Source organism: Gymnoscopelus braueri (genome assembly GCF_963280865.1).
Source record: "Gymnoscopelus braueri genome assembly, chromosome: 23".
NCBI lineage: Eukaryota > Metazoa > Chordata > Actinopteri > Myctophiformes > Myctophidae > Gymnoscopelus > Gymnoscopelus braueri.
In genome coordinates, this window is record NC_137625.1 from 18,273,557 (window position 1) to 18,288,421 (window position 14,865).

A 14,865-nucleotide genomic window follows, 5' to 3' on the forward strand; every position below is an offset into this window, starting at 1 on the left:
CAACCATTTTGACACTCAACCACTTAAACCCCACAGTATATCACGCTCAACCAGGGGATGAATTGGTATAGGACCCAAAAAATGCATAGAACACACACACGCGTGGTTGTAGGCGAAAACTAAGTATTTTCGGACAAAAAGTGAACCACCACAAGCACACACCTCTCGCAGAGGGAAAACAGGCCAGCAAAAGTTCTTCCCCAAAACAAGGGAAACTGTACAAACAAGCAGTAACTCGAGCAATCACTAACACACTGAACACACTGAAACACAAGACTACAATCCGGCAACAAGACAAACAATGGCAGGCAGTCCTTTAAATACCACACTATAATAACTCAAACATCTTCAGCTGGGTTGCCACTCAGTGTTGATTTTGATTTAGTTATGTTTAGTTTTAGTCATATTTTAGTCTTCTGAAATGTTTTAGTTTTGGTCTAGTTTTAGTTGACTAAATATCATAAGATTTTAGTCGACTATAATGCATTTTTGGCGGGCCGTGATGCCATTGAAATGGCTGATTTTCACTGCATGCCGGAAATAGCAGATCTACAAGCTTGTAGATCAGCTATTTTCGGTCTGTGACACGGCCGCGCGCACCCATGATGACTTGTCTTAGTTCTACTGGATCTCTTCGACACTAGTCCCTCACTAACATTTTGATCTATAGTTTTTATTTGTTGACGAAATTGTCAGTATATTTAGTCATAGTTTTAGTCATCATAGCTCAGTTTTTTTTCAGTTTTTTTTTTTTTTCGTCTTAGTTTTAGTCGACGAAATCAACTTTGTTACCACGGAGGAATCAGTCTCTGACGTGCGTGCGTGCGTGTGTGCTTGCGCGTGTGTGAATGCGTACGTATGTAATTGCTGGTGTGGATAGTGGTGTGATTAGTAACGTTGGTCTCCATAATAGCAGCTGGTTATCAGCACAGATAATACGTGGAAAGTCTCACCAGTCTGTGAGTCACACAATGAGACATGTTAGCTTCTGGTCACAACAGGCCCCGTTACGTGTTCCACTGTGTAAGCCCCTCCATGATTAGATCTACGCATAATCTGTCCGACAAGGTGTGTACTTTGAGGTACATATAAGTATGTACATCTTTCAACCCTAAGAGATACAGTATACCGCATGTGTTACGAGGAAAACTTGAGAGATATCCTTTTCAGCGGTGGTGGACGAAGTACTCAGATATTTTACTTAAGTAAAAGTAGCAATACCACAATATAAAAAGGCCTGTGTTTGAAATGTTACTTGAGTAAAAGTACAAACGTATTGGCATCAAAATAGACCTCAAGTACCAAAAGTAAAAGTACTAAAATGTTTGAAAATAGCAGATCTACAAGCTCAAAACGTGTCGCGATGTGACGCGTTGTAGATCGGCTATTTTCAAATAGCCTAGGTATAAAATAGGGCTAAAGTGGTTAATGTATGTTTTATAATATAATAATTTATATCTGCAAAGTAACTAGTAACTAAAGTTTTTAAATAATTTTAGTGGAGTAAAAGTACAATATTTGCTTCTGAGATGTAGTGGAATAAAATACTGAAAATTGGAAATACTCCAGTAAAGCAAAAGTACCTAAAAATTGTATTTAGTACAGTAAGTAAATGTACTTAGTTACTTTACACCACTGCGTTTGACCTGGAAAATATCTTTATACATGACAAGTATTAGAGGGTCCAAGTTGTTGAGCTGAAGTGATATTGGTGAATTCCAAATATTATCAAACTATTCTGCGGCGTCTCTGGACTTGCGTCACGGCACCCTAGGGTGCCACAGCAGCACCCACTTTGAGAGAAAGCCTGCTCTAAATTAGGCATTGTGTCATGAATGAGATGACAGCTGGAGGTGAAATGACAACGTGCTGCGTGGGCCAGACATGGATCTGATCCCCAGCTGTTTGAGGCCTAGCTGTTTCAAGTGTGAGTCATGTGGAAAGCTTTAGGTATGCCCTGTGTGTCACTGACTCAGAGTCACACCCTCCACTCTGGGCTCTGGCACAGGGGTCTTCAATGTTTTTCAGGCCAAGGACCCCTTAGTTGAGAGAGAGATGAAGCAGGGACCCCCCACTGCATATTGTATAAAATGGTGATGTGGATGGATTTCATAGATAGCTTCATAGACTTGTTTGACAGCACTGTCAATGTGTATAGCGTTGTGTTGGATTCATGTTAACGTGTATTTTCAGACAGTTAACCACTTAAACCCTCAATACTTAGAAAACTTGTACACCAAATTCTTTGCCGAGAATAGTCGATCTACTATAAGCCCACAACGCCTTGCAACGCTATTTTTGGCTAATGTTCCCCCCAGAATAAGGATTCTAGGGTTCAAGTGGTTAATGTAAAAAAAAAAGAAAGACAAAAGTTTCCTATCACACAAAGATTTGGCGGCCCCCCTTTGGTAACTCTGAGGACCGCCTAGAGGTCCCGGATAGAGATATATGGGCATAAAAGGGACACAGACAGACAGACATACAGACAGGTACAATGGGTAGCCTAGACTTGCATCGTTCCCGAGTAGACCAGTGCCGGTCAAGTATAAATATAAGTAAAGATTACTCAATATAAAAACGTTTAAATGTTTGTATCTTTCTCTTCTCTCTCTCTCTCTCTCTCTCTCTCTCTCTCTCTCTCTCTCTCTCTCTCTCTCTCTCTCTCTCTCTCTCTCTCTCTCTCTCTCTCTCTCTCTCTCACACACACACTCGGTATTCAGACAGATGGTGGTTAAATGGATGACACCGCCTTCATGCAAAAAAAGCTGTACCGAGTAGAGGTGTGTGTGTGTGTGTGTGTGTGTGTGTGTGTGTGTGTGTGTGTGTGTGTGTGTGTGTGTGTGTGTGTGTGTGTGTGTGTGTGTGTGTGTGTGTATCTGCGTGCCTGTGAGACTTCTTCAAAACCACTCTCCTATTATCTCAGTCAATAACATATCCGTCAGCTCTGTCAAATCTCAGCCAAAGGGGGAGTCATTTTGGGGACTTTTGTTTTCATTGGCCGTCATCGATCACCCAGGGCATTCTGACCGACCAGGAAACCAACCCTTCCAACCTTGAGGGCAAATCAGTTCAGAACAGGGATCAAATAGCTTTGCTTGAGGTGTCTTCTTACTCAAAAATAACACACACGCCAGGCCCTGCTACTGCTAGCCAATCAGAGCCTAGTGTTTACCGTACTCATGCCTAAATACACACTTGGAATGGTTTATGTTCAGAAGAGTAGGCTACTTGGTGAAACTGTTCTATGATGAGTGGATGTAATATTTATGGGAATGTAACATATTTCGTTGCTTTTGGGTGGAAACCTTATGTCCAAAACTGAAGCGATGCATTTTGAGCTTGTAGATCGGCTATTTTTTTTGTGTGTGTGTGTTTGTGTGACACTGTAGTCTGGCAAAGTAGGGCATTTATTTACAAAAAAACATAAAACGTTAAAATATGGAGATAAGAGGTAACGAATTATGTACAGCTCACTGTTTCAAAACACTTTGAATATGTCCCAGACATGCTGCCACTACAGTATGTCCAAGTCTGTGTGTGTGTGCGTGTGTGTGTGTGTGTGTGTGTGTGTGTGTGTGTGTGTGTGTGTGTGTGTGTGTGTGTGTGTGTGTGTGTGTGTGTGTGTGTGTGTGTGTGTGTGTGTGTGTGTGTGTGCGCGTCGATAGTGAAACCATTGCCTTCTCATCAGGGAGTGCCCGCAAGCCATTGCACAGAATCATCACAGTATTGCATGCAGTGTGCCCAAAACACTGCCCTCATGGTGTGTACTATCTTGTCTGAGCACACACACACACACACACACACACACACACACACACACACACACACACACACACACACACACACACACACACACACACACACACACACACACACACACACACACACACACAAATCATTTGAATGGTAGAGCTTGTTAGATTGGCTATCGTTTTAAATCAGTCTAAACATGTTTTTTTACAAGGGACCCCCTGAAGACATTTGAATAAAAACTTATGTTGCTATAGCTAAAATCTAAAATGACACAGTGCTTTCCTAGTGGTTAAAAACTAATTACAACTAACTGAAAATGAAAATAAAAAAGTCAAAACTAAATAAAAGTACTTCTATAAAAACACTTCTTCCACCACTGATCCTGTATGAAACCTAGAGTTCAGGTGATCAGGGGAGAAGAACTACACACTGTGTCTTTTCATGGTTGTGTAATGACACAAACCAACCATCCTTTAAAAGGTCACACAGCAGGCCATTACAGGCAGACTTATGTGACACCACGGCCTACGAGGCGGACTAGACCGCCTCAAGCTCTAAACATAACTTAGTGCTACTGGGGGGGATACTAATTACAGTCTGGGTCAAACCTGTTTCATGACATATGTGAAATACTGTACGAGATTCAAAACCCGATTATTTATGGGCTTATGTGTCATTGGGGGACATCAGTCCTGGCACTAGCACAGGCACTCACACTCTCTCACAAACACACACACGCACACGCACGCGCACACACACACACGCACGCACACACACGCACACGCACACACACACACGGGTATGTCGTCCCTATTTTGGGCAAAAGCCACCAGCTCAGTGGCCTCATGGTTAATTAAGAGTGTCTGCCCTGATATTGGGAGGTCGGGTATTAGATCCCCGACCTCGCCGGGTCAAAAACGGTACCCAGTGCTTCCCTGCTTGGCACTCAGCATCAAGGGTTAGATTGGGGTATGTCCCTACAACTTACAACTTAACATCATGTCCAGGGAATGTACTTGTACATCAAGCCGCCTCACACTACAGAAACAGGAGATAGGCTCCTGGCCCTATGGGCCACATGGCTCGGCAAGGCTTACGTACGCCGTAGAAAAAGGCGGACGTTTGGCTATTTTCGCTGCGTGGCACCGTCGTACAACAAAGTATAATTCCAGGCTTAAAATGGTTGAAACAATAACTTGTTTGACTTATTATGAGATTCATTAGTTATGGATTCAACTCGTTCAGCCAACAGCCGAGGTGAAATCCCTCCTGGAAGTGAATCTGGCGACTGAATATAGCTGGGGTGTCTCAAATGTCACGTCTATAAATACCACACACACACACACACACACACACACACACACACACACACACACACACACACACACACACACACACACACACACACACACACACACACACACACACACACACACACACACACACACACACACACACACACACACACACAGAAATATAAATAGTGCTGTTAAACATAGTATAGCTCCTACACATGTGAAGACGAGAGTCTGTAGTAGCCGTATCTTAGGCGTGAACATTTATAGTCAACTCTCTACCGTCTGACTCAGAGCTGAGTCAGGCCTTGAACCTCACCTCTCCCAACATTACTGAAGCAGTGAGGGAGAGACATAGGAGCAGATCAGCAGTGGTGTAAAGTACATTTACTTAAGTACTGTACTTATGTACAATTTTCAGGTACTTGTACTTTACTTGAGTATTTCCAATTTCCAATACTTTTACTTCTACTCCACTACATCTCAAGAGGCAAATATTGTACTTGTACTCCACTGCAATTATTTGAAAACTTTAGTTACTAGTTACTTTGCAGATATACATTATTATACATTATATATTACATTATAAAACATTAACCACTTTAGCCCTATTTTATACATAGGCTATTTGAAAATAGCAGATCTACAAGCTCACAACGCGTCGCGATGCGACGCGTTGTGACGCGTTGTGAGCTTGTAGATCGTCTATTTTCAAACATTTTTGTACTTTTACTTTTGGTGCTTTAAGTATATTTTGATGCCAATACTTTTGTACTTTAACTCAAGTACATTTTTAATTCTGGACTTTTACTTGTAACAGAGTACTTCTATATTGCAGTATTGGTACTTTTACTTAAGTAAATAATTTGAGTACTTTTTTCACTACTGCAGATCAGACAGAAGAAAAGACGTTAGGCCTATTGCTGCGTTCACACTGGCAGCTACAACCTTTCAATGTAAGCCAGGGGTCCTTGGGGGGGTTCCAGGGGGTCCCCCGTTAAATTTGTTAATACAGCATCACAATCATTTTAACCACTTTATCCATATTTTATATGTTGGCTATTAAAAAATAGCAGATATACACGCTCACAGCACTTGACTTTGTGCAACACTGCAAGCTTGTACATCTTAAAGTATTGGAAAATTGTGAATTATTAAAAAAAAAAACGTATTTACACAAATCCTCTCTTCTGGGGGTCCCTGGCACAAAACATTTTCACATGGGGGTCCGTGGCCAAATATACATCAATTTGGGGGTCCTTGGCATGAAAAGGTTTGAGAACCACTGCTCTAAATGATGAAGTTATTATTTTAAATGTCCTAATTGTTTCCTCCCAGTTGAAGCCCATTAACCGAATAAATACCAGAGATCGAGTCTGATCGTCTGGCTATACGAGAGACTTAATTCTGTCCCCATGCTTTGCTCTGTGTGTGCATGTGCACGAGCGAGGCCAAGCCACAGAGCACACAACCACAACCAGAACCTTATAGTACCCTACAGCGGGTTCAGGCAGCTTCCTCCTGGAGTCAGCATCACCACAGTGAGAGAGAGAGAGAGAGAGAGAGAGAGAGAGAGAGAGAGAGAGAGAGAGAGAGAGAGAGAGAGAGAGAGAGAGAGAGAGAGAGAGAGAGAGAGAGAGAAAGAGAGAGAGAGAGAGAGAGAGAGAGAGAGAGAGAGAGAGAGAGAGAGAGAGAGAGAGAGAGAGAGACCAGTGTTTCCAAGTCTGCTTATTTGGGCTTTTTTCCTAATGTTGTTTAAACCAGTGGCTCTCAAACATTTTCATGTCAAGGACCCCCAAATGAATTTGTATTAGTCTGAAAATAGTTTGTGCCAAGATTCGTGTTGTTAAAAAGTTTCAAAACATATTCCACAATGTTCACGATTTTTATAGCAGATCTATAAGCTCACGCCGTTGTGAGCTTGTAGAACGGCTATTTTCAAATAGCTGATGCATATACTGTAAGTTTAAAGTGGTTCTCATCTCGATGATTTTGCTCTAATGTGAGCGTGCGTGCATATGTAGGCAACCCTCTTCTTTTGGGCTTGTTTTTGTAGACCTGGCTGCTTGTTTCTCTCGCAATATGGCAACGCTGAGAGAGACAGACAGAGAGTGAATGAGAGTCATGGAAAGTTTGTGGTTTGGTGAGTGGAGCTCTTCCTGCATGCTGTCCCGGGCATCAAAAGGGTGCGGAGAGTTTCCTTCACTTGTTTTTCTGAAAGGTGATTAACCCAGTAGACGCCGCACCCAAAGCACATTCACTTTAAGCATTAACAACATCACCGTCGGGTGGAAAACTTGTATGTCCAAAACTGTCACCTTTCAAGAAATGGATAAAAGAACCAATGGATGCGATGTTGCTATTATTTGGTCACAAGCTTTTCATTTCTTATTATGTGTACAACCCACAGACAGACTATAACCACTTTCAACCTGGTGTACCTATTTTGGGCATGTCAATGAACTACAACATAAAAAAGAAAGTTGAAACATGAAGATACAAGGACATGCACACACTAACCATACATAATGCAATATGTCACATTCAGTTATTTCCCATGTATAGTATGAAATATACTGCGTCCACACTGCCGGATACAAAGATACAAATCTACACAGCATATTTGTAACTTTGTACCTTTGTAGCTAAAGTTGAAGCTAGATCAACTTTAGATCAACTGTATAGCTTTGTCGCTGTTGTAGCAGCTACAAACGTTGGATGTAGCTTTGAATCTTCATGTCGCTGACTTCCGTTGAAAAAGAATGCTAGCCTGTATCTTTGTAGGTGCTAGTGTGAATGCAGCTTTACTCAGGTTGCGCAGACAGCTTCATAGCATGAGGTATTGTCCTCCCTTACTGAAAATTCTAAGGAAATCCTTTTGTTTGCGTACTCGTAAAACGCATGGTATGAGTTCAGGTTTTAATTTGCCCGACCGATCCCACAGTCCGATAGACAATAATAATCCCATTCTTTTGACGATAAAAGGGGAACGTGAGTCACTGCAGTCCCACATACCTGCTGGTTTATCTGTTTTAAGACTACAGCCAGAAGATAAGCCAAACCCTAACCTGAGATATCACTGATTATCACAAAATGTTTCAGGAGCATTAAAGCCAACTCTGTGTGTGTGTGTGTGTGTGTGTGTGTGTGTGTGTGTGTGTGTGTGTGTGTGTGTGTGTGTGTGTGTGTGTGTGTGTGTGTGTGTGTGTGGGGGGGGGGGGGTGCGTGTGTTATTTTAAGAGTGTTGTTTTGTCTACACTGTTGGTGAGCACAGAGCATATTGCTTTACCTTTTCTATGAACCTCACATGTTTGGGCTTTGCCTGTGTGTGCATGTGTGTGCGTGCGTGTGCGTGTGCCCTGGCTTGTGTATATGCATGCATGCACATGCCCTACCAGCAGACTATATGAAAGAGTGCAGGTCGGCTAGCCACCCATAGGCCTCTCTGTCTCGCTCCCGTGCCCCCAACCCCTCCCCACACACACACACACACACCAGAAAGTTCACGTGCGGTTTGACGATAAAAGCCTCCATTCATTAGTCTGAACCGAGGACCCGACGTAAGGACAGGATACCCCACCCTCGTCTGGCATTGAGCAGGAACACATTTCTTTAAAGCAGCGCTGGTGGTGGTTGCTGCTGCTATGGAACACAACTTCATTTACTGACATTTGGCTGTTGGTGAACAGCACACTAAACCAGTGGTTCTCAAACTTTTTCGTGCCAAGGACCCCCAAATTGATATAGATATATGGCCGCGGACCCCCATTTGAAAATGTTTCGTGCCAGAGACTGTGCCAGGGAAAATAAATGAATCTTTGCATTGCGACGCATTGTGAGCTTTTAGATCGGCTATTTTCAAGTAGCAGATGTATATGTGACGCTATATTAACTCATTTTGCTGGGGACCCTCTGGAACCCCCTCGAGGACCCCTGGGGGGGCCCCAGACCGCACTTTGAGAACCACCGCTGTACTGTACTATAACGAGCAGTAGGGTTGCTTTTACTTTCACACAGTGGGAAAGTCGGGGGAATTCTGCTCCAGGTCTGATGAGGGCACACGTTGTATCCGTCCATAAAGTCCCTCGATTGTTCTCTGTTGCTTTCTTTCTCTTTCTCTTTTATGTTGTGCCGTTTGTTTTCCTTAAGCCCGATTTATACTTAGTTGCACTCTGGTGTTGGCATGCCGTAAAAAGCAGATCTACAAGGTCACGTTGTGAGCTTGTAGATCTGCTATTTACTGAGCATGACACCGGCACGCAACTAAGTATAACTGAGGCTTTAACTATACCGGTCTCCACCTATAGACCAGGCGGCTATCTTCCCTGCCATGTTGCCAGTCTCTCAACTGCTATCTCTCACTCAGAGAGGCGGTCCATATGGTAAATCTGTCTGCCGACCCAAAGATGCAGCTCTGCTCCTCAGTAGGAACAAAAGTGGTGGAAAAAAATATTCTTTTAGTAAAAGTAGCAATACCACAATGTAGAATATACTCTGTTACAAGTAAAAGTCCTGTATTGAAACCAGAGTAAAAGTACACAATTTTTTTTTATGTTTCAAAACATTTGGGAAATAGCAGCTCTAAAAGCTCACAACGCGCTGCGTCTGGACACATTGTGAGCTTGAAGATCGGCTATGTTTTGAATAGACAAAGTATAAAATAGGGCTTAATTGGTTAATGTATGTTTTGTAGCAATAATATAAAGTATACTATAAAGTGACATGTAACTAAAGTTTTTTAAATAATTGTAGAGGAGTAAAAACTACAATATTTGCCTCTCAGCTGTAGTGGGGTAGAAGTATAAAGCATCAGAAGTTAGTTACTTTCCACCACTGCAAGAGGAATTGTTGTGGAAACGTCACGCAGTAGTGAAAGCACAAGAGCAAAGGCCTGTGGATGTCTTCTATGACAGCTCATGCTGTTAAGTGTGTGCAAACCACCGGGGGGTTCTGTGCCTTTTTGTGGAACAGAGTATATGGCTCAGTGTGTGTGTGAGTCAGTGCCGTGTCACAGGCACGTGTACAGAGGTCCAAATGTGGCCATGATGGCCCCTGTGCTGCTGCCCTTTCATGCCCTGACACGCAACGCCCCGCTATGGGCCATGTTTATTCACCTCATTTGTCAAATATTTACATTTACTTGGAGAAACGACATGGATCCGACATGAAAGTTGAGTAGCTTTAAAAAGTGGGGTCCGGGGGACCCCCAGGTACACCATAATGAACGCCTCGGATATGATATGGATTGTGATATTAAAGATAAGAAAATAATGTTAAATGGAACACGATGATGTGACACGTCTCACACACAGCACAGATACAAGTCTTTTAAAAGGGAGTCATTGTTTTGTATAGAGGAGACATTAATATTAAATCGATAGTTTAAATGTTTCACCATTGGCATCTGATTAAAACCCATAATATATTGTATAAGGAAGCCAGTGTATGTATGCAATATGTGTATATATGTAGACGGAACAGCCAGACACTTGAATGAACTCTCTGCTGGATTAAAGTTAATTTAAATTAGCCAGTCTGCCAGCCAGCCTGCAGATGGATATTCATCGTTTCTGTTGGCTCCATCATACACATAGTTTATCATCCCCAGATGCATAGTCTGGCATGCCTATAGACAGGTCTCACATGAGTACTGAGTATACTGTACGGGTCACAGGGGGTCCCCAGCTAAATGAGTTCAGCATCACAATGACTTTAACCGCTTTATCCATTACGTTAAGTGCCATACTGTGAGCTTGTACATCTGCTATTTTTGGGCGGTGAAACCGCCCCTATATGTGAGGTTTGTAAATTGCACCCCCCCAACCCTGCGCTGTGATTGGCCACCAGTGTACCCCCCTAACCCTGCACCGTGATAGGCCAGTCACAGTCTATTCAGGACTGTGATTGGCTAGTGAAACATGACACATGTGCATAGCCCTATAAATAGGACTATGGACTTAAAAAAAAACACATTTATTGTTTTTTTTAAGTTAGGGGTGTACAATGGTTGGTCCACAATATTACTTTTCTTTAAGTGAACTTCCATCACTGTGATTTTTTTTTTTATATTTGAAAAATATCAAACATGTTTGGACAATTTTGAATAATTTGGATTTTCTTTTTTTTAACACAAATCTTCTCTTCTAGGGGGTCCCTGGCACAAATCGTTTTCAGATGGGGGTCCGCAGCCAATTATATATCAATTTGGGGTCCTGGAGTCCTTGACTCTTCACTGCCTTATGCAGACAATTCATGTTAATGTTTTACCCGGCAATATTGCTGGTATTCCAGCAGAATCACAGCTTTATACACGAGCAGCAAGTGCTGGTTGTGAAATGCAAATTTACATCACTTGTCCCTTAAATCAGGGGTTCTTCAATGTTTTTCATGCCAAGGACCCCTTAGCTGAGAGAGAGAGAGATGAAGCAGGGACCCCCACTATATATTGGATTCATGTTATTTTCAGACATTGTCATTTTCAGACATTTAACCACTGAAACCCTCAATTGACCTTTGGCCCTGTACTTGGTCTGCTCTTTTTTTTCCTATCTACACCAAACCTCTTCGCAAAGAATTGCCGATCTGCAAGCCGATCGGCTATTTTCGGTGAATGTTCCCGCCAGAATGGGATGCTAGGGTTCAACCCCTAACTGCTCCCTGAGCGCTGTTTGGATTGATTGAATACTTCAATTCAATTTTCAATTCAATTTTATTAAAGTGTCAAATCACAAGTTGTCTCAAGACACTTTACATGTAGAGCAGAGACCCAACAGTTCCACCCTGAGCAAGCAATTTTGCGACAGTGTCAACGAAAAACTCCCCCTTAACTGGAAGAAACGTAAGGCAGACCTAGGTTCTAGGGTGGGCGGCCTTCTGCCTCGACCGTGTCGGGGGGGAAAGAAGAGAGGGAGAGGGAGAGACAGAGACAGAGGAGAGACAGAGAGAAAGATTCTAAATATATATAAAACAAAACGAAAACGAAATATTGAATAGTGTTAGTTGTATTTTGATTATTGCTTGTCAAACGTTTTAGCTATTCTATTTAATCTGATTGTTAATTAGCTCTGCATGGTTGCTGCTTTTGCATCCTGATTAGTTACTAGACCAATTTAAAATGATAGATGTTTTTCGTTTGTAATAATCCATGCTAATTATTATTGAACCATTGTAGATGTTCATATTTCACAAATATACATAGGAACCTATTCTTTACTATTACTCCATTAATAGGTCACGTCAGTAGCTCCATTTTACGGCGATCTAGTCACAGTCCAAGTTTAATATCATAGCGCTCACTTGTCTATCAAATCATCTACACATTGCCTGTATGCATACGATTATTTGTTACACTTAATATACAGCTTCACACTCTACAGAGAAACACGCAAAACCAGCCACCAACAACTGCCCGCTGCGGGCAGTGTTGCCAGGTTCTATGAGAGAAACAAACAACCAGGTCTAGGAAAACAAGCCCAAAATAAGCAACCCCCTCTTTGTGTGTTGGCTAGTGAGGCGCGTCCTAGCGAGACCTGATAGAATGGGTTTCATTGCGCGCACACTGGTTGCACGCATACTGGTTCTTATCAGTGTGTCGTCGTCTGTTAAGGGGTCTATAATGCACTGTCCAGCGCCGGGTTCTGCAAGAATAAGATCCACGACCACGTCCCCGACGCAAACAGCCTTTTCCTGGGAAGTTGAAGCACAAGGGGGCGGGGGGGGCGGGTGGGGAGAGAGTCAGTGCACTGAAGTCAAGGCACAGACTACTGTGTTGTTGACGGACAACGTATGCACGCTTATGAGAAACAACAAAAATAAAACCTGGCAAAACAGTTGCGTGCATTAGCGCAAGATGGGGATAAAGGAAACATTCAGTCTAAATGTCCAGTTTGCTAATTCACAACTACTGTGCCAGATACTGCAGATAATCCCCACACCAAGAGAGTAAAAAAAGAAGAAACGTTTCAGTCATTATTCAGTCCGACTTCACCGTAGCCTATAGTAGCCTTTTCATAAATGATATTTGTACCTAGGCTGTCCTGAAAGTTTATAATATTTAGAGAAATTTAAAGTTTCAAATACAAAAGTAGTAGTAGTAGTAGTTGTGAATTAGCAAACTGGACATTTACACTGAATGTTTCCTTTATCCTCATCTTGCGCTAATGCACGCAACTGTTTTGAAAAACTAGTCTGACTAGTTTGTTTTGAGAGGTCTGTAATTTAGATTTTAGTGCCTTTGAGGTGTTAGAGTACCATGAGGTACCATGCTAGTGTGCTCAGTGGATTCCTATTGACCATTGAGATGTATGGCATCCATCTAGGGGTGTGCCGATATATCGTCCCGTGATATATCGTCTCGCGATATATCGCGATACGTTTTCGTGACGATATATATCGTTTTGGCGTTTTTTTCTTCCCCCCCATATATTTTCATACGCTTTTTTCCCTCCCATATATATTCATAATAAAAAAGTGCCATATATTGTATCGTATCAACATCGCGAGCCCAATATCGTGTATCGTATCGTGAAATGAGTGCACACCCCTATCCACTGCTCCTATAGTTATGATGTGTTCAATGCAGAGGACACATTCCAGGTATGTGCAAATGTATTTATTTTATCCGTTTTTATATGTATTTAGAGACAAGAGAGACAGATTTTGAGACCTGTTTTACCATAAAATGAGAGAGAGTGGAATTGCTATTTGCCGTTCCTTGCTCATGCATCATGGAGCACATGCGCTACAGATAATAAAGATAGCATGGACCCCCCATAAAAGATTTGGGTTGTTCAAATGTTTCAAAATATATTCCAGATTTTTCAATCTTTTTCAAGATTTCTTTTTAAATGAGCAGATCTACAAGCTCCCAACGTGTCTGGAGCTTTTAGATCGGCTAATTTCAAACAGCCAATGTACATATGGGTTAAAGGGGTTAACTGATTTTGTTGCTATATCAACTACACATTTAGCTGGGGACCCTCTGGAACCCCCTCAACAAGGACCCCTGGGGGTCCCCGGACCCCACTTTGAGAACCACCGCATTAGCGCACACATCATCACACCTCCAACACACACGCAAACACACCACCCCTCTTCTTTCACTCATATAATGTAAACATTTACACTATTCCTACTGTAGCCTGACGGGTTTATGAATCACAGACACTGAATGCATTCTGAGAGAGAGAGAGAGAGAGAGAGAGAGAGAGAGAGAGAGAGAGAGAGAGAGAGAGGTGTGAACTTTCATGTTTGCTCCAATGCAAACTGACACATACCACATGTACGACAGTGTCCTGCCTTGAAAGCGCTCCAGAGCTTAGCATAAGCGTCAGGGTGAGAATGCAATGCATTGTCAAAGCCATGGACTCTGAATGGGTATTTAGCGTTACTGTCGGGCAGAAACCTCTGGATGATCCTCAAAATAGTGTTTGCACTTTCTCCCTTTTTGGCCCGTACATCTACATAAACGTTCAGATTTCAAATATAAAGTGCCTACCCCATGGCCATGGATGTTACAATTATGTACGGGTCCTCAGAAGTACCAGTATATTCCGTATTGTTCAATAAAAACATTTTTATCCGATCGGTGGCCATTTTCTCTGTATTTTCTGCATATGCTTTCAACTACGTGACCCTATCGTCTGGGAGGTGTATTGCACTGTGATACATTATAACTCTATGAGAAAATGGCCTGAAAATGCTTTTTATTTAACAAATTAACAATACGGGATATATGCTCTGAGGGAATTATAGCAAAACTGTAATATGGCTTTTACCAACTTTTCTCCTCAATTTAGTTGTTAAGACAATTGATTCC